The 20,340-nt window shown below is 37.7% G+C and overlaps 1 protein-coding gene and 1 pseudogene across 2 annotated transcripts in view; one reads left to right on the top strand and one right to left on the bottom strand.

Moving 5' to 3' along the window:
• HMG20A (high mobility group 20A) overlaps positions 1–20,340 on the bottom strand; it is a 78,306-nt gene that overhangs the window by 45,574 nt on the left and 12,392 nt on the right. The window lies entirely within an intron of this gene.
• On the top strand, positions 1,664–2,050 carry LOC110595419 (annotated as a pseudogene).

Below are 20,340 nucleotides of genomic sequence, written 5' to 3'. Positions count from 1 at the left end.
AAAAAAAAAAAAAAAAAAATTATAGTGTAATAAAAGGAAATTGATCTCATCAAAGTGTTCTTCATTTTAATCAACCAACTTACAAATTAAATTCTCTTCCTAGGGAGAATTCCTAACAGAAAAATAGAGAACATTGGATAATAGGAGGAATTTACTCAGCCAAAAGTTGAAAACAGGAAAAAACGTGAGTTATAGGGAGCAAAAGCAATTGGTAGTCTTTACTACTTTGAACAGTAAAATGTTTAGAGTTTTCCTCACAAGATGCGTAGGCACAATTGCAATGTGCTTAACATCACATTTGAACTGAAAGAATCTTAAAAACTCAGAATTATTTTGCTATATTTTGCCTTTGAATCCCAGAGCTGACAATGTTCAGGACTTCAGAAAGTTACATATGACCACAGAATTTAAACTGGCCATATGTAAGGCTCCAAAAGACCAGTTTCCTAGGAGCATTTCTCGAGTAACCCACCCACTACGATAAGGCTTCAACCTTTGTACATAGGGCCTCCAGGCTCTCACCTTACCATGGCAATTCAGAACAAGTGGTTAGATGTAATATTTCTGGTTTATAAACTAGTGATTTAGTTGACTTTTTTCCAGGAGAAACTGAAAAGATAAGTTTAAAACCATATTAGCTGTCACTCTAACAGGAGAGTAACCAGACTAACAAAATCACTTCAAGATTCTTGGTGTTCAGTGTATTTACTATAATCTTACAAAACCTGTATTTTCAGAGCTGCCTACTGCTGACTCAAACATTCACTAAGTCCAGTAAGCAAGACTAGGCTTCAGGGACTAAGAATTTGCGGAATTATTTGTTTTGCTCTTCTTTCTATATTAAATGCATCCACTTGCCTGAGCCAGCAAGTCCTTCTATCAAAGCATCTACTCTCCATACCCCTGTGTGTCAAATAGGGTTAATATCTATTCTCTTCACCTCAAAAGGATACTGTGAGGATAAAATACTTCTTTACATGCTCTGCAAACAATGAATGTGAAAGCTATTTTTGTTAATTATGCTACAGTTTTCGGCAAAATATTTGAGAAAGTACATTGTACTGATTGTAAGCATATTAAGAGAACAGATACTTGTATATAAAAAAAACTGGAAGGAAACACACCAAAATGTTCAAAGTAGTTATGTTAGGGTGAAATTATAGGTAAGTGCTTTTCAATCTTTGTTTTAACTTCCCAACTTTCAGTAATACAATTATTTTACTTTCAAGAAAGAGGAAAGTTCCATCAAGAATCACAGACATTTTAAAGTTAAATTTTAGAGCTGAGGTGGTGGCTCACACCTGTAATTCCAGCACTTTGAGAGGCCAAGGCAAAAGACTAGCCTGGGAAACAAGGTGAGATCTCATCTCTACAATAAGTTTTAAAAAATTAGTTGGGTGTGGTGGCACGTGCCTACAGTCCCATCTACTTAGAAAACTGAAGGAGAAGGAATGTCTGAGCCCAGCAGTTTGAGACTGCTGTGGCTGTGATTGTGCTACCGCACTCCAGCCTGGGCTATAGAGTGAGAGATCGACTTAAAAAAAAAAAATTAAAAAAAATTAAATTAAATTTTAATTTCACATGCAATATTTGAATACAATTTCATTTTTAAAAATATGACTAAGGTAGGTCCCCCTCCTCCCTTTCTGCCTTCACTGCCACCATGGTGTCCGTGAAAAAGCTTGTGGCGAAGGAGGTCAAAAAAAAAAAAAGAAGCAGGCTTTGAAGTTCACTCTTGATTGCACCCACCCTGTAAAAGATGAACTCATGGATGCAGTCAATTTTGAGCAGTTTTTGCAAGAGAGGATCAAAGTGAATGGAAAAGCTGGTAATCTTGGTAGAGGGGTTATAACCATTGAAAGAAGCAAGGGCAAAATCACTGTGACTTCTGAGGTGCCTTTTTCCAAAAGGTATTTGAAATATTTCACCAAAAAATATTTAAAGAATAATCTATATGATTGGTTGCGCGTAATCACTATCAGCAAAGAGTTACAAATTTTATTAATTCCGAATTAACCAAAATGAAGAAGGGGACGAAGAGGAGGATTGAAATTCACTTATCTTTAATATTCTATATGAGTTCTTTAATATAACTTGGGAACCAAAAAAAAAAAGAAAGAAAGGAAAAAAGACTACATACAGAGCTAAAGTTACCTTTGACCAGATTCTCCCTAATCACCTTTCTAGAAAAATACCATTAAGAAGTTTCCAAGTCGGGCTCGGTGGCTCAGCCTGTAATCCCGCGCCTTTGGGAGGCTGAGGTGAGTGGATTGCCTGAGCCCGTGGGTTCGAGACCCACCTGGGTGGCGAGACCTCATCTCTACAATAAATCAAAAAATCAGCTGGGCGTGGTAGCGCATGCCTGTAATTCCGGCTACTTGGAAGGCTGAGGCGGAAGGATCGCCAGAGCCCAGCAGGTCGAGGCTGCGGTGGCCGGGAGCGGCCACTGCACTCCAGTCTGGGCGACAGAGTGAGACTCCAACTCAAAAAAAAAAAGAAGTTTCCAGCTTACTGCTGAAGGATGCCTTGGAGAAAATTTCTAGTGCTATATTCTCTATCTCATTAGATTTAGCCTACAGAGCAGAGACAAGGAAACACGTCAAGCAGGGAAAGTATGAGGGCACAGTTTATTAAACTCATGTTTATATTAAAACTTCTCTTAAATTCTGCTTTCAGTTTTATAAGGCAGTATTTATTTTAATACAAAATTAATATTTTAAATTACAGGAGACCAGCAAAAGCATCAAGTATTCCCAAAACAATAATAAATTTTCCCAGAAGTGTAATACCACACAGCACAGATTAAGTTTATCTTCTTGACAGATAACTGACATATTTTGATACTGAGGAGAAAAAAGTGTTGTGACTTTCTTATTGCTTCTCTACTACACAGTAACAGATTAAGAAATTCCTATTTTGGTTAGAAATACATGGCTAACTCAATTTATATCCTGTTTACTTTCCAGGATAAGATTACATGAAAATACAATGAAATTATTAAACAAAAAGAACATTTAATTATGGGAAAAGAGACCATGACAATGAACTTAGCATTTCCTTAAAAGGTTTAACTTTGAAAATTACAACATATTTGAGGTTGATATATGTACATTCTTATGTCACTGGCAGGAAAAGTAACAAGCTTTTGTTAAATAAGTTGTTGTTTTACTTCTTGCTAATGTACCTTAAGTTAAACCTCAGGTGTAATATACTTGATTTATCTCTAATTCCACTGTCATCTCTTTGCCTTCAGAAATTTGACGCCAAACTGCCTTACATGAAAAAGAAAAGTTATTGGTACTCTTAAGCTCATCATTATAATGTTTTTCCACAGAAGCATCTTCTCTGGAGGCATTTATTCATGCTACAAACTCTCTCCAAGTATCTAATTTGGCCCTGGGTGTTTAGTAATGTTAGAATATTTAAAAGACAAAACTGATAAACTACAATCAAGACGTAGCAACGTGAGCTAAGAGTAAAAAGCATAATTGTGGTTTTCTACAACGAATTCACTCAAACTTTGGGGAGAAAAACAAAGCACCTCCAACCTTTAGTAAAAGGATTACGTGCAATATAAACTATAGGGAGGCAACCTGAGACAACAGGAAGAGCTCTGAAGTGAAGTCAGGAAATGTGATTCAGAGTTTGGGCTATGCCACCAACTAGCTGTGGCTTCTGGGATCACTAAGCCACTCTGGCTCAAGTTTCTACATCTGTTAATAAAGAACAAAATACACTCTAAATTTGTTTAGGTGTCAGACCATTAGAATACCATTAAATAGTATATTTAATTTAATGAAATGAACTAGAAACACCTTTGCAAACTAGCATAAAATGGAATATATTAAAGACTCAATATAAAATAACAAGCAAGAGCATACGCACACAGAGTTCTCTAAGTATGGTATGCATTTCTGAATTCTTCTGTTAATATTTATTTGCTATCTGATAGGGAGTCATAGTTACTATAAGGGCTCTGGGGTTAGACTGCCTAGACTTAAATTTAATCTTTTACTAGTTGTGAAACTTAGGGAAGTTAAAGTCTCCAAACCAAAGTTTTCTCATTATAAATGAGAACAGAAATAGTACATATTATAGGAGTTGTTTGAAGAACTTATTCATGTAAATAAAGCAGGTAGTATGGTGCCATCACATAGAATCTAATAACAGTAACGATAGCAGTAATAGCAACAAGCATTTACTGTTTACCAAGTACCAGGCACTATTTTAAGTGTCATCCATGTGTTAGCCTACTTAATCCTTACAACCACCATATGAGTAGATACTATCATTAGCCACTATTTTATAGTGAATAAACTAATCCACAGAGAGGTTAAGTAACTTGCCCATATTTATTGTAATAGTTATTATGGCAGTTCATAAATATTTTTAGTTCTTCTTCAAAAACACAGGATTGCATTTCCCCACTGCTTCAGAGATTAGGCAAGGCCCATGTAACTCATATGAGTGAGTGACATATGATTCTTCTAGGAAGAACACTTGAGTCTACAAGCAATTTGCCATGTTTCCCTCACCCAAATACATGACTCTGGAAATATACATTATGAGGGAGTTTACATCAGCCTGGTTGCCGAAGTGACCACAAATAGCCTAGCCCCTCTTGACTCACTTTGGACAAGTAGCATAAATGAGAAAAAAAGCCCAGAGATTTTGTGGGTTTATTACCATAACAACATGGTAATAAATAGCAATAGCCTATCCTATCCTAACTGAACACCTTCTTAGTTAAAAAATTTCATACTTAGTATCATCATTATCTACTTATTCATAGCTTAATATCCAAAGTTTAAGAATAAACTATGGGAGAAAACAGTACAATTATATCCATTTACTTCTTTTTATGTGTGTGAACTAATGAATGCTCCCTATTATCTAGTTTAGTACCACAATTTAAGAATCATTGGTCTAAATGTCTTCATGACCTTGGGCAAAGATTTCTTAAAGAGGACAAAGTACTAACCATAAAAGAGAAAAATGATAAATTGAAGTTCACTAAAATTAAGAACATCTGTTTATCAAAAGACGCTGTTAAAAGAATAAAAAGAGCCAGCTCAGTGGCTCAGCCTGTAATCCCGCGCCTTTGGGAGGCTGAGGTGAGTGGATTACCTGAGCCCGAGGGTTCGAGACCCGCCTGGGCAGCAAGACCTCATCTCTACAATAAATAAAAAAATCAGCCAGGCTTGGTAGCGCATGCCTGTAATTCTGGCTACAAAGAAGGCTGAGGTGGAAGGATCGCCAGAGCCCAGCAGACGAGGCTGCGGTGGCTGGGAGCGGCCACTGCACTCTAGTCTGGGCGACCGAGTGAGACTCCAACTCAAAAAAAAAAAAAAAAGAATAAAAAGGCAAGTCACAGACTGGGATGTTATATTTGTAATACAAATACCTACTAAAGACTCATATTTAGTTGGGCCGGTGGCTCACACCTGAAATCCCAACAATTTGGGAGGTGGAGGCAAGAGGATTGCCTGAGCCCAGAGGTTCAAGATCAGCCTTGGCAATCTGGCAAGACCTCAACTCTATAATAAATTTAAAAATTAGCCAGGCATGGTGGCGCATGCATGCAATTCCAGCTACTTGGAAGGCTGAGTGAGATGTAAGGATCGTTTGAGCCCAGCAAGTCAAGGCTGCAGTGGCTGTGAGCATTCCACTGTACCCCAGCCTGGGCGATAGAGTGAGACTCCGATTCAAAAAAAAAGAAAAAGAAAAGAAAAAAAAAAAAAGACTCATTCAGAATATATAAAGAACTTTAAATCAGTGAGATAAAAATAAATGATCCCATTTTGTAAAAAGGGCTAGATATAAAACAAGCACTTCATTAAAGAGTATTCAAATGACCAACAACCACAAACAAAGAGATAGTACTAGTACTCTGTACCCACTGAAATGGCTAAAATCAAGAATGACAATATACAGTATTGTCAAGAATGAGGAGGAACTGAAGTTATCTTATGTTGCTACTGGGAATTTAAATGGGCACAATCATTTTGGAAAACTATTTAGCAATACCTGCTAAAATACACCTATCCTATGCACCAGTAACTTTCTTCCTTGGAACATATCCTAGAGAGATGAGAACATATGCTCAACAAAAGACATGTATGAGAATGTTCATAGCAGCTTTATTAGTAACAGCTTCAAAGTGGAACCAATCCATGTGCCCATCAACAGTAGCATGGATACATTATGATATATTCCCACAGTGAAATAAATAGAATACTATACAGACTAAATTATTGCTACAAGCAACATAGATGAATCTCTAGACATAATGGTGAGCAAAAGCCAGACCCATAAGAGTTAATATTCTATGAATCCATTTATGTGAAATTCAATAACAAGTAAAACAATTCTATGATTACAGGAATCAGAATAGCGGTTATCTCTGGTAAGAGCAAGTACTGACTGGAGAGTCTCCTGAAGTAATGGAAATAGTCACAGGTGCATATATTTGGAAACATGCATTGATCTCTATAATCCATTTGTAGATTTTTGAACTTCACTGTACATACAGTTTTGAAAAGTTAAGAGAAAAGAAAAAAGCACTGGTTTAGATAAGAATTCCAGGATTAGAAGGGACCACTAAGGTCACTGACTCCAACCACACCTCCAAGGCTCAGCCCCTAACCTGAATGTCTCTCTTGAAAATTCTACTCCCACTTGTGAATAGTGTTGACAATTAGAAAGACTTTCTTTAAAATGAACCCCAAATCTATCCCCAAGGTGCTTCCATCATTGGGTTCTCAATTCTACCTTTAGAGGACATACAGAACAAGTGTGTCCCCTCTTCTATAGACATTTCCTCAATTTTCTCAAAACTTATCTGATGACTGCTGAGATTCCTTTCAACTCTAAAAATTCTAGGATTCTGTATTTTTATTAGTCCATGTTTCTTTCATTTGTCTCTTTCTCTACCCTCTGTTGAACTTTATGTTTTCAAGCAGAGTAGATAACCAGCTTGTAGATTTTACTGAAAGTATAAATTTTAAATGTATGTCAATATTAACAGTATATAGCTAGCCACATCTGTATGCTTATGAGAGTATGAAAATAAATCTCTCAATTAGGATATCAGAATTCCTTCCTCATGAAATATATTTAGCTAATTTGGATTTGAAGAATGCTTGTCATTAAATGCTTAGAATGGGAAAATGAGAAGAGTATTTCTTAGACAAAAAAATAAGTCAAGCTGGGCTCGGTGGCTCAGCCTGTAATCCCGTGCCTTTGGGAGGCTGAGGTGAGTGGATTGCCTGAGCCTGCGGGTTCGAGACCTGCCTGGGTAGTGAGATCTCATCTCTACAATAAATAAAAAAAATCAGCCGGGCGTGGTAGCACATGCCTATAATTCCAGCTACTTGGAAGGTTGAGGCGGAAGGATCGCCGGAGCCCAGCAGGTTGAGGCTGTGGTGGCCGGGAGCGGCCACTGCATTCCAGTCTGGGCGACAGAGTGAGACTCCAACACACACACACAAAAATTCAAGTCAGTGGTGATTATTTTAAACCACACACTAGGAATAAGGATGAATATATGGAAAGCACTGGTTATCCCTAAAGCTAGAATCACAATGTACTTCATGAGCAAACAGAAAAGCATTTCCCTAACCTCAAAGAGCCAAATGAAGAATTCTTGGAATTTTTAAGGCATTCAAGAGGCCTCACAGAGCCAAAGTTTAGGAGATGAGTGCAAAAGCAAAATGAGATGTTTCCCACACTTGAGATGATGTGTATTATAGTAGTACTCAGGCCTTCTGTTTTAAAAGCCAAATCCTAATAGTTTGTCCATACTATTATTTCATACCTACAACTACTCTTTTACTGACACAACCTCATAGTCTTACTCTTTTGCCCTTACTGCATGGACTAGAATAACTGAGACAGAATTAACTCAAGATTACCACAGACAGATTACCTACAACATGAATTATACAGTAAGTCCCCTACATTCGAACCTACAAGTGTGACCTTTCAAAGATGCGACTGTGTGTTTGCATTTCCAATCACGTCCATCTTGCCCTCATCTCATACTGCTGATGACCATTCACCTCTACCATCTCCCAACTCCTCTCCCTCCTCCAGTCAGTAAGTCTACTTGCCTGTTCACTTGATGCCAGCCCCTGAATAGCAGCTGTTGTACTATACTGTACTACAGTACTTTTCCAGGTACTGTTAGATTAAAAATGCATTATTTTTTTGTTTGCTTTTTACATATTATTTGTGTGAAAAGAATATTATAAACCTATTACAGTGCAGTACTATATGGCCGATTGTATTAGTTAGATATGTAGGCTAACTTTGTTAGACTTATGAATGTACTCTTGGAACGGAACTAATTTGTATGTAGGGACTTACTGTACAAAGTAAATACTGAGTCCAAATGTAAAATGTATTAATTTTATGACTCTAGGGAAGTTTTGAGACAGAATATGTGGTAGTACTTTACTGTAATTGAGGGAGGTTCTTGCATGGTTGTGCTCTCCAAGAGAAAAGGTTCCACAAAACTGATGGTTCTATGGAGTTGGCATACACATATGGACTGACAAAGTGCCTAAAGACAATGAAAGTGATAGAGCAGACTGAACAAGGGGAATTCTATATACAACTAAAGAATCTCATCAGCAAGTGAACTGAAGGTTTATACTGCATACTGCTCAATAATGCACTGATTTATAAAGTAGAAACTAAATATGGCAGGATATCCTACTGAGTTTTTGAAGCATTTGATATCAAACTGTCAAGTTTTTCCCAATTCCTTCAGAATAATTAGACCCTCTTTTTAGTCACTTAACACTTGGCATTTAAATTCTAGTATCAGGAACTATCATTTTGTGCAGTAATTTACTTATTTATTTTTTTGAGTTGGAGTCTCACTCCGTCGCCCAGGCTGGAGTGCAGTGGCACACTCACAGTTATCCCAGCATCGACGTGCTGGGCTCAGGTGACCCTGGGGTAACCTACAGGCATGAGGTACCATGCCTGGGTAATTTTTTGATTTATTGTAAAGCTGAGGTCTTGCCAAGTTGCCCAGGCTGTTCTTGAACCTGCGGGCTCAGGCAATCCCCTCAACTCAGCCTCCCAAAGTGCTGGAATTACAGGCTTGTGCCATCATGCCCGGCCTGTGCAGTCATTTCTTATGTACACATATGACTTATTCACAGAAAACACCATGCTCTGAATACCCTTCTAGCTTCTTCATGGACTTTGGGTCATTTACTATCATTTTAACCTCTTTTGGAACAATGTATTCCTTTTTTTCAGACACAAACACACTCTGGTCCTAAAAAAGAATGAAAACAAACAAAACTCATAAGAAAACCTTCTATTAATTTCTATCTTTCTTCTAGTAATCGCTCATTCATTTACCCTTTCTTTATAACCAAGAAAGGGTAAGATTATTCTAGACATTGCTGCTACTCAATCTGAAACCTACAGTAATCTGGTTTTTATCTTTAACTCACTCTATTGACTGTTTTCAGATACTAGTAACATCAAAATTGCTGATTTTAATCAAAACTTTTTTTTTTTGAGTTGGAGTCTCACTCTGTCACCCAGACTGGAGTGCAGTGGCTGCTCCCGGCCACCGCAGCCTTGCCTGCTGGGCTCCGGCAATCCTTCCGCCTCAGCCTTCCGAGTAGCTGGAATTACAGGCGCGTGCTACCACGACCGGCTAATTTTTGATTTATTGTAGAGATGAGGTCTCGCCAAGTTGCCCAGGCGGGTCTCGAACCTGCGGGCTCAGGCAATCCACTCACCTCAGCCTCCCAACGGCGCGGGATTACAGGCTGAGCCACCGAGCCCGGCTAATCAATACTTTTTTAATCTTCACCCTATTTTGTTTCTAATTGTCATTTGATGCTGTAAATGACTTTTTCTCCAGTTCTTCTCCCATTGTTTCCTGTATACCATGCTCTTGTTTTTCTCTTATTTCTTTGGCCATTCTTCAGTCTTTGGCCTCATGGTTTCCTAGTGATTTCTCAGTTTCCCAATGTTTCAACAACCATTTATACTGATGATATCTACACTTATCTCTTAAATTCCAGGTCTGCATCTCAAATGACAAAGAGGATATCCTCCTCTGGTGTGCCATAGGCAACTCACACTTAACACAAACAAAACTGACTCCACAATCTTTCCTTCAAAATCGATTCCATTTCCAATGTTTTATTAGTTGAGGGTTCTCTACCCTGTCACTTAGGCTAGAAACCTGGAGTCCTTTTCAAACTTACCCCACCCTTCTCATCCTATTCAATGCCTTATCATCAAGCCCAGTGAGTCTGTCCCCTCCTGTATGTTCTCACTATTACTGTCTTAAAAGACTTTTTTTTTTTTTTGCCCTGATTATTCCAACAGCCTCCTACTTGTCCTTCCTGCCTTTAGTATGTTTCCACACAGCTGCCAGGGATCATTCTAAAATACAAATCTAAGTATGCACGTCATTCCTTGTTTAAAATAATTCAAGGGGCTACCCACTGCCTCTAGGTGATTTTCTTTTTTAAACTTCTCTGTTTAAAAGTATAAACATGATGCTTGCTGGGTGTGGCGGTTCACGCCTGTAATCACAGCACTTTGGGAGGTGGAGGCAAGAGAGGATTGCCTGAGCCCATGGTAGAGATCAGCCTGGGCAACATAGCAAGACCTCATCTCTACAATAAATCAAAAAAACCGGGCTCGGTGGCTCAGCCTGTAATCCTGTGACTTTGGGAGGTTGAGGTGAGTGGAATGCCTGAGGCTGCAGGTTCAAGACCCGCCTGGGCAACTTGGCGAGACCTCATCTCTACAACAAATCAAAAATTAGCCAGATGTGGTAGCGCACGCCTGTAGTTCCAGCTACTTGGAAGGCTGAGGAGGAAGGATCGCCGGAGCCCAGCAGGTCAAGGCTGCGATGGCCGGGAGCGGCCACTGCACTCCAGTCTGGGCAACAGAGTGAGACTCCAACTCAAAAAAAGAAAAGAAAAAAATCAAAAAAATTAGCTGGGCATGGTGGCGCCCATCTGTGGTTCCAGCTACTTGGAAGCCTGAGGCGAAAGGATCACCTGAATCCAGCAGATAGAAGCTGCAGTGGCCATGAGCATGCTACTGCACTCCAATCTGAGTGACAGAGTGAGACTCCAACTCAAAACAAAACAAAACAAAACAAAGATTATGCTTGTTTTGAATGTTTAAACTTTGATTATAAAACATTATTTTTTCATTAGCATAAAAAATAACACTTAGTCTCACAATAGTGAATGACCATCCTTAAACCAGTTCTGGGATCAGGAAAAGAAATCTCATGTTTAAATGAAGTGAAATTTTAAAAGTTTAAAATTATATTAAAAACAACTAGTCCAGTTGTGATGGCTCACGTCTGTATTTCCAGCACTTTGGGAAGCTGAGCGGAGGGATTACTTGAAGCCAGGAGTTTGCGATCAGCATGGGCAATACGGTAAGACCTGTATCGCTAAACACTATACACCACACTACATTACATACACACACACACACACACACACACACTCTCTCTCTCTCTCTTTTTCTCTCTGTCTCTCTTACATAAAAGAAAAAAACTAAATGTTCTTACTTATACCGTATTTACATTTTTGGTACCCTCTATTTGTTCTTTTATTTATTTATTTATTTTGAGACATGGTCTCCCTCTGTTGCCCATGCTTGAGTGCAGTGCCTCAATCATAGCTCACTGCAGTCTCAAACTCCTGGCCTCAAGTGATTCTCCTGCCTCAGCCTCTCAAAGTGCTGGGATTAAGGTGTGAGCCACTGCACCTGACCTTTCTACTTGTTCTTGAATGAAACATCTTACAAATGTACTCTTTAGAAAGTAAGATTCAAGTGGTTTATTATCAATTGTATATGAGGTCCGACAATTAAGTTTGCAAACTGCCACTGTGAGCTTACATTGGCAGCACTGTATAAACAACTCAGTAAGGTTTCATAACCTTAGTATATCAGTGTCTCATAGCTGTGTTCGTGCTGATGTGTGGCAGTGTCTTGCTAAGTGGTGTTCATTATTGTGTTGCGTGTTTCTGTGTGCCGTATTGAGAATGTTGAAGCTTGAATTAGAACAACAAACAGATATTAAATTTCTTGTTAAACTTGGCAAGAGTGGAAATAAAATCATGGAGATGTTAGTTCAAGTTTATGGGGATAATGCTATAAGAAAATGGCAGTGTACAAATGGATTAAACATTTTTCTGAGGGGAGAGAAAGTTTCACTGATGAAGAGCAGGAAGGACGGCCAGTAGCAAGCAGAACTGGCAAAAACATTGCAAAAATTCATCAAGTTGTGCATCAATATCATTGACTGAGAAGCATAGCAGACCAAATAAGCATTGAAACAGTTAGGAAAATCTTATCTGAAAATCTTTGCATGAGAAAGTTGTGTGCAAAAATGGTCCCAAAGGAGCTCCTGCATCACAACAATGCACCAGCTCACACAGCACTGTCTGTGAGGGAATTTTAGCCAGTAAACAAATAACTGTATTGGAATACCCTACCTACTCACCTGATCTGGCCCCCAATGACTTTTTTCTTTATCCAAAGATAAAGAAAATATTGAAAGGATTACATTTTGATGGCATTCAGGACATCAAGGGTAATACGATGACAGTTCTGCTAGCCATTCCAGAAAAAGAGTTCCAAAATTGCTTTGGTGGGTGGACTAGGCTCTGTTGTCAGTGCATAGCTTCCCAAGGGGAGTATTTGGAAGGTGACCATAATGATATTCAGCAATGAGTTAAGTAGCACTTTTTCTGGGAGGAGTTCGTGAACTTAATTGTCAACCCAGGTGTGTATATGAGGGGGGACCCCCAAAAATCTGGAACTTTAAAATTCAAAATTGTGTATTAAACATTGTCTTACATGTCACCTTCAAAGTACTTGCTGTTTGATGCAATACACCGATCAAGACACTTTTCCCACTGCTCAAAACAGTTTGAGAACTTGTCAATTTTGATGCCTTTTACAGCTTCTGCCCACCTCTTCCACATCACCAAAATGTTTCCCTTTGAGGATATTTTTCATCAAGGGAAACAAACAAACAAAAACAAAATTGCTGAGGGCGAGACTGGGTGAATAGGAAGGGTGGGGTACTGGTGTCATGTTGATTTTTGGTAAAACAAAACAAAACAAAACAAATGATGAATACTCAGTGCGGTGTGCACAGGTACACTTGAAAGTCACCCATCATGAAATGGGCAAATGCGTTGAAAGAATCTCCAAAAAAATTTCACTGAAGCTGAGAGCAGCCTCTCACAATACTACCTGGATACACTAATGTCGATGGGTTCCCAGAACAGTTACTTAGTGTGGAAAACCTGTGCTGCAAGGGGCCTGCACTCCAAAAGATAATTCTTGGAGGTTTTTTTGGGGTCCCCCCTCATATATACTGACATAGGTAAAGAAAGATTGTAAAAAGATATCTACTCTTTGCCAATGATGTTGCTATTAGACAAAATTGCTAAAACAAGAGAAGACATAATTCTTAATAAAGCTGAAAGCTAGAAAGATATGGCTGACTCAAATCTTTCCTGGTAAAATAAATGAATCTATATGCCATCCTTAGTATCATGTATTGCCAGAGAAAGATTTTAATTAAACACCAGGGAGAAGAAAGCTGTCGATTGGAATTTTGCAAGTAGCTGTTTTGCTAGAAAATAAATGGCAAGCAACTGACATTGTTTTTCTGATGAAATAAAGATGCTCCTTCCCCTTTTAAGAAATAAACATACAAGCCACCCCATTGTATTTATTTATACAGTCCCTTAATTGTCAAATAGCACGAGAAGAATGTTTTTGTATATGGCAGAGTTCTCTGTACTTAATTCCTTCTTGTCCCCTGAATAACCAAAATGTACCATATTTGCATATACTATAGTACTTTAGAAAGAACTTCAATATTCTTCCTATTCTTTCACTAGCTCTAGAGTCAGTGATCTACATTTTAAAAACCCAAAGAAAGAGTCGGCAGTAGCAACCGGATTATGAAATTCAGAAACATATTTAGTCATACCCGGAAGCAGACATCTATAAACTCTTATGAGTTTCTAGTTTTATTGACCTGAGGATAGTTATGAATCTCTGGTAAATCTGCAAATATCAATAAATAAATGAAGCTTCAAAAATTATTTCACTCAGAGAGAATAACAATTTTGCTAAAGGTAGAATAATACTAAAAGTAGAAAGTTGGCCTTTTCTAAACATTCAAAATGTTCATTCTATTTGCTCTACTCCCTTCCCCATCAGGACCCTGAACCTGCTAATATGCAAATAAATATTGAGCATGATTTTTTCAGTTTATAGGAAGTTTCTAAGTGTGGTATATAGACTTTAAGAATAAAAAAGAATACTTCATTTACCATTAAGAAATATGATAAATCTCTAAAACATTTCCTTTTTGAAATAAAATTCATCTGGTCTAAAACTGGAAGTAAACAGGCCATATTTTCATGGTTAAGAAATGCTAGTAGGCTAAAGCTGTTTCAAATTGTTGGACTTATAATTTCTACCAAACATACCAGTAAACATCATTTTACTAAGATCAGCTGTAAAAATCAATAATTTCATTAAAAATATATCTAAGGTGAAGAAAGCAAACATAAGCCATCTAAGAAAATGCAGAATATCTTGTAACATCAAAGTCTGCATATCTTATGAAACATATATGAATACATTAATATTGTCAAATGTAGTCATTTTTTGCTTAATCTTGCTTAAAAGACATGTCATATGCTTACTATGGTAACATAGCATACTAATGTGACTAAAATAGCTAACATCCTTTACACAAACAATATTGCCCATCTCAGTAGTAAGCGAATACAATTAGACCATTTTTCCTTTGTATGGCCCTAATGTTTTTTAAGAAACTGCAGTTCTAGCAGTTGTTTAGCCAAGACTGCTACTGAGAACTCTCTGCCTCTACTTTTCAAAAGTTCCAATCTGAGAAATGTAGGCGAAGGTATTCCACTATAGGGGCTTAAATAAAATCTGGCCACACTGCCAAATTAGCTTAGCAATGAGAAGATGGCCTAATCATCAAAAACTGTCTCCAGGCATTACAATTACTACTTGGTACCTTTCTCAGACAGCAATTTTGAAGAAATAAAAGATCAAACCAGAGGAAACAAGCAATTCTTTCATACTCTGGGCAGCAGTTCCCAACTTTGTGGCATCACGGATGGTAGGGGGCGGGGAGGGATGATTTTGGGAGAATTCAAGCATATAACACTTATTGTGCACCTTTCTTCTATTATTATTACATTGTAATACATAATAAAATAATTGTATAATTCACCATTAAAAAAATGACAGACGTGGTTAATAAAATAATGGGCAGGTCACGCAAGGACTAAAATATAAGTGTCAGATTCTGACTTAAAGTCTGCCACCAGATGCAGCCGTATAATTGAAGTACATCGACTCACTTGCCACTCACTGATAGGGTTTTGATAAGTCTGCAAGCAACTGATTTATCATGGTCTCTGTGTAGTCAAACCTCACTGCTAATGTTAATCTGCATTTGCAGCCACTCCCCAGCGCTAGCATCACCACCGCGGCTCCACCTCAGATCATCAGGCATTAGATTGTCAAAGGGAGTGCACAACCTTGATCTCTGACATGTGCAGTTCATTCACCATAGGGTTCCCACTCCTATGAGAATCTAATGCTGTGCTGATCTGACAGAACATGGAGCTCAGACCGTAATGCGAGGAATGGGGAGCGGCTATAAATACCACTCACCTCCTACTGTGTGGCCTGGTTCTTAATAGGCTCTGGACTGGTACTGGTCCATAGCCTGGGGTTTGGGGACCCCTGCGCTGAGTATGACGGTGGTTTAGAAAAGATTAACAACAGTGGAGATGTAGCAAAGAGGGTGGGGTTGAGATATATTTAGGAGGTAGAATCAATAGAATCATACAGTGGTCTGGATGCAGGTGTGTGTGTGTGTGTGTGTGTCAGGGGGAGGTTATTGAGAGGTATGACGCCAAGATCTCTACTTGAGAAATTAGTAGACATTTGTGGAGATAAGTGTAATCTTGTTTTACCCTCTTCCCAATCAAGGACCTGAACCTGCTAATATGCATAAAAATACTAGCATACTTATATGGAGATGGAGAGGTAGAATTAGAAAAAAGATTCAGTTTAAAATTAGACGTGGCCGGGCTCGGTGGCTCAGCCTGTAATCCCGCGCCTTGGGAGGCTGAGGTGAGTGGATTGCCTAAGCCTGCAAGTTCGAGACCCGCCTGGGCAATTTGGTGAGACCTCATCTCTACAATAAATCAAAAAATTAGCCGGGTGTGGTAGTGCACGCCTGTAGTTCCAGCTACTTGAAAGGCTGAGGTGGAAGGATTGCCAGAGCCCAGCAGGTCGAGGCTGCGGTGGCCGGGAGCGGCCACTGCACTCCAGTCTGGGCGACAGAGTGAGACTCCAACTCCAAAAAAAAAAAACAACAAAAAAAAACATGATTAGATATGCTCATTTTAAGATGCTTTTAAGACAAAAGATCAAATCAGATACTCTATAAGAGCTCAGAAGAGAAGTCTGGGATGGAGACAGGAGTTTGGGAATTTTCAGCAAGTATGGTAGACAGCATTTTAAATCACGGATGTAAGGCATAACCTAAGGAGAGATGGTACATTAAGAAGATTTAGGACTGTGTCCTGAGGAACTCAGCAGCTGGAAGATGAGTAGAGAAAGATATTGCAACAAGACATAAGCACAGGAAGGCAGAGAACCAGGAGTGAGTGGTGTCAAAAAGTATTTCAAGAAAAAACAAACAAACAAACATCCACATGTTGCTGAGATTAAATGAGAATGCAAAAGATGCCCAAGTTTTTTTGACAAATATGGGTGTTATTAGTGATTCAGCAAGAGCCTTTCTGATGGAGTGGTGGGGGTAGAAGCATACTCCCTATATGGTTTGTGAGTAGGCGATATGTAGAAAGATAACACCGTCTTTAAAGTTATTTGGGGAGTGGAGGGTTTAAGTAAACATAAATATAAAACAAAAAATTATACAAATTGTAAGTGTATATCTTGAAGACTTTTCACAAAGTGTACAAATTTGTACCACCTGCAATCCCATCAAGATAAATAGAAAACTACTATAAGCCAGAAGTCCCCCACATTATGCTCCCTCAATTCACTATCCTGGTAAAAGTAACCACTATGATTTCTAACACTACATATTTTGCTTGTGATCTTTATTTATATACTACATACTAATTTCCATCTAGTTTCTTTTACTCAATTATTATGCTTGATGAACATCCATGTTGTTAGAAGAAACATGTTTATCCATTCTATTTTGATGGACATTTGGGCTATTAACAATAATGCTACAATGAATATTTTTGTCTACTTTTGCCTTTTAGTGAACGTATGTATAGATTTATGTTGGGTGTATACTTAGTTACAACTGAGTTTGGAGGTATCTGAATGGTCACCTTTTAGAATATAAAGCCAAACCATTTTAAAAAAACTTTTTACATACACTTACTAGCAGCATGTAATTTTCAGTTGGTTCACATCATTAATACTAGATAGTGTCAGTCTTTTTAATTTTAGCCATTTCAGTGGGCATATAGTGTTATCCCATTGTGGTTTTAATTTGCATTTTTCCGATGTAAACATAATCACTGGACGCATACTTGCCTTTGGATGATTTCTTTTGTAGAGTGTCTGTTCAAGTATTTTGACCTTTTTGAACTTTGATGCCTTTGCCCCCACTGATTTGTAGTTCTACAAGAAGCTTTGTTGGGTACGTATTACAACAAATATGTACTCACTCCTGTGACTAGTCTTTCACCCTCACTATAATGTCTTTAAATGAACAAGAAGTTTTTATTTATTTATTTATTTCCCAGCTCACACTCCCAAACAAGTTTTTAATTTAATAAAGTCCAACTTATCAATCTTCCTTCCTTTTTTTACCTACTCCAAGATCATAAATCTATTTTCCAGTTTCGATATTTTTATCTTTCACATTTAAATCTGTAATCCAAATAGGACTTTGTATACATTGTGAGGTAGAAGTCAAGATTCATTCCCTGTCCTTTCCCCACATGACTCAGCACCATTTAATTTAATGAAAAATCCATTCTTCTCTGACTATAGTTCCATAAGTCAAGTAATTATACATGTATGGGATTGTTTCTAGGCTCTCAATTCTGTTATAGATCTGTCTATCCTTGTGCTAGCACCACAATGTAATTACTGTACCTTTACAATAAATTTTGTTACCTGATATTGAAAGTCTTCCGTCTGTTCAAGATGGTCTTGACTACATCTTTTTCATGTCCATGTGAATTTTAGATCCACTTTGTTATTAGTCCCTCCTTCTACCATATATATGAATCATCTGGATTTTATTAGGATTCCATTTAATCTATCAATTTGGGAAAAGTAACATCCTTACAATATTGAGTCTTCCAATCGATGAGTATAGATTATTAGATTTTATTCCTTTCAATGCTTTATACTTTTTTATCTAAAGGTCTTGCAAGATTTAAGTTTGGTTCTATTGTAAATGATACTGTTTTATAAATTTTACTTTCTATTTTTTGTTGTTTGTATACATGTATATGATTAATTTTGTATACTGACCTTGCATCAAGTAGTCTTGCTAAATTATGAACTCTAATGGTTTGTCTATAATCCTTTTAGAGTTCTTCCCAAGTAATAAACAAATAACTGTATTGGAACACATTCCCTACTCACCTGATATGGCCCCCAATCACTTTTTTCTTTATCTGAAGATAAAGGACATATTGAAAGGAACATTTTGATAACATTCAGGACATCAAAGGTAATACGACGACAGCTCTGATGGCCATTCCAGAAAGAGTTCTAAAGTTGCTTTGTTGGGTGGACTAGGCACTGGCATCCATACATAGCTTCCTAAGGGGGAGTACTTAGAAGGTGATTATCGTGAGATTCAGCAATGAGGTGTGCAGCACTTTTTCTACAATGAGTTCGCAAACTTAATTGTCACACCTTGTATTTCTTTATACCAATTTTGATGAAGTGTGTTTAAAAACTTGTCCATTTCATCTAATACTTCTCATTTGTCTGCAAGAGGCTGTTCATAATATATTCCTACTTTTTCAACATCTGCAAAATTTATAAAGAAATGTCTTCTTTTCATTCCCGATACTGATAATTTATCCTCTTTTTGTTCTTGATCAGTATTCTAGAGGTCTACATATTTTACTTATCTTCTTAAAGAACAAACTTTGGACTTGTTAATATTTCCTCCTGTCAATTTGGTTTTTATTCCATTAATGTTTACTTTTTATCATTTTCTTTCTTCTATTAGGTTGGGTTTGATTTTCTGTTTTTCCTAACTTGAGGTAGATATTTTGATCACTGATTTTTTACTTTTTTCTTTCTAACATATGCATTTAAGGCTGCAAATTTCTCACCAAGTATAGTTTTAACTGATTCACATAATATTGATATGTATTTTCATTATTATTCTGTTGCAAATATGTTCTAATATCCAGTCTGATTTCTAGATTGACAATCATTTCCTTTAAGCACTTCAAAATTGCATTCCCTGAGAATATATCCAAAGGAAATGAAATCAGTATGTTGAAGAGATATTTGCACTCTCATGATCACTGCAGCATTATTCACCATAACCAAGATATGAAATCAGTCTCAGTATCCCAGACGAATGAATACAGAAAATGTGGTGTATGTACACAATGGAATAATATTCAGCTTAAAAAAAATGAAGGAGTTCAGGCATCTTACACTTAAAATCATCCAGCTCATTTCAACTGAGGCCTGACTGGACATTGTGTCAGAGACACAGATGGTGACTTGATTCCTCAGGAACAGTTGGTGACTCAGCTTTAGGATGCCAACTTTCAAGGTTTGGGCTACTTGGAAGCCTTTGAAACCTATTGGTTCAGCACCTCTGCATTGAATGAAAGTTTTCTCACCCTCAGCAGTGAAGGATCCACCTAACTCCCTGGAGCCTCTCCGCAGAATTTTTCTGTCTAGGAAATGGAAACCTTTGGGAGCATTTCTGCCTCAAAGTAGCCTCCTAAAATTGATGTTTCTGAATTTCCATGACCTCAGAGACAACTTTTTTGATTCCTGATGACCCAGCTTTCATGTCATTATATGTAACGTCCAACCCTGTGTGAACATCTCCATTGAAAATAAAACATGGTTCATATCCCAAAAAAAAAAAAAAAAAGAAGGAAATCCTGTTATTTGCAACAAAATGAATAAACCTGGAGGACATTCTTTTAAGTAAAATAAGCCTGGTATAGAAAGCCAAATACAACATGATCTCATTTATATGTGGAATCTTGAAAA

This window comes from Carlito syrichta, unplaced genomic scaffold (assembly GCF_000164805.1).
Source record: "Carlito syrichta isolate Samal-C Ts95f unplaced genomic scaffold, Tarsius_syrichta-2.0.1 Scaffold81549, whole genome shotgun sequence".
NCBI lineage: Eukaryota > Metazoa > Chordata > Mammalia > Primates > Tarsiidae > Carlito > Carlito syrichta.
The sequence above is the reverse complement of the archived record's forward strand: the minus strand, read 5'-3'. Positions and strand labels throughout refer to the sequence as shown.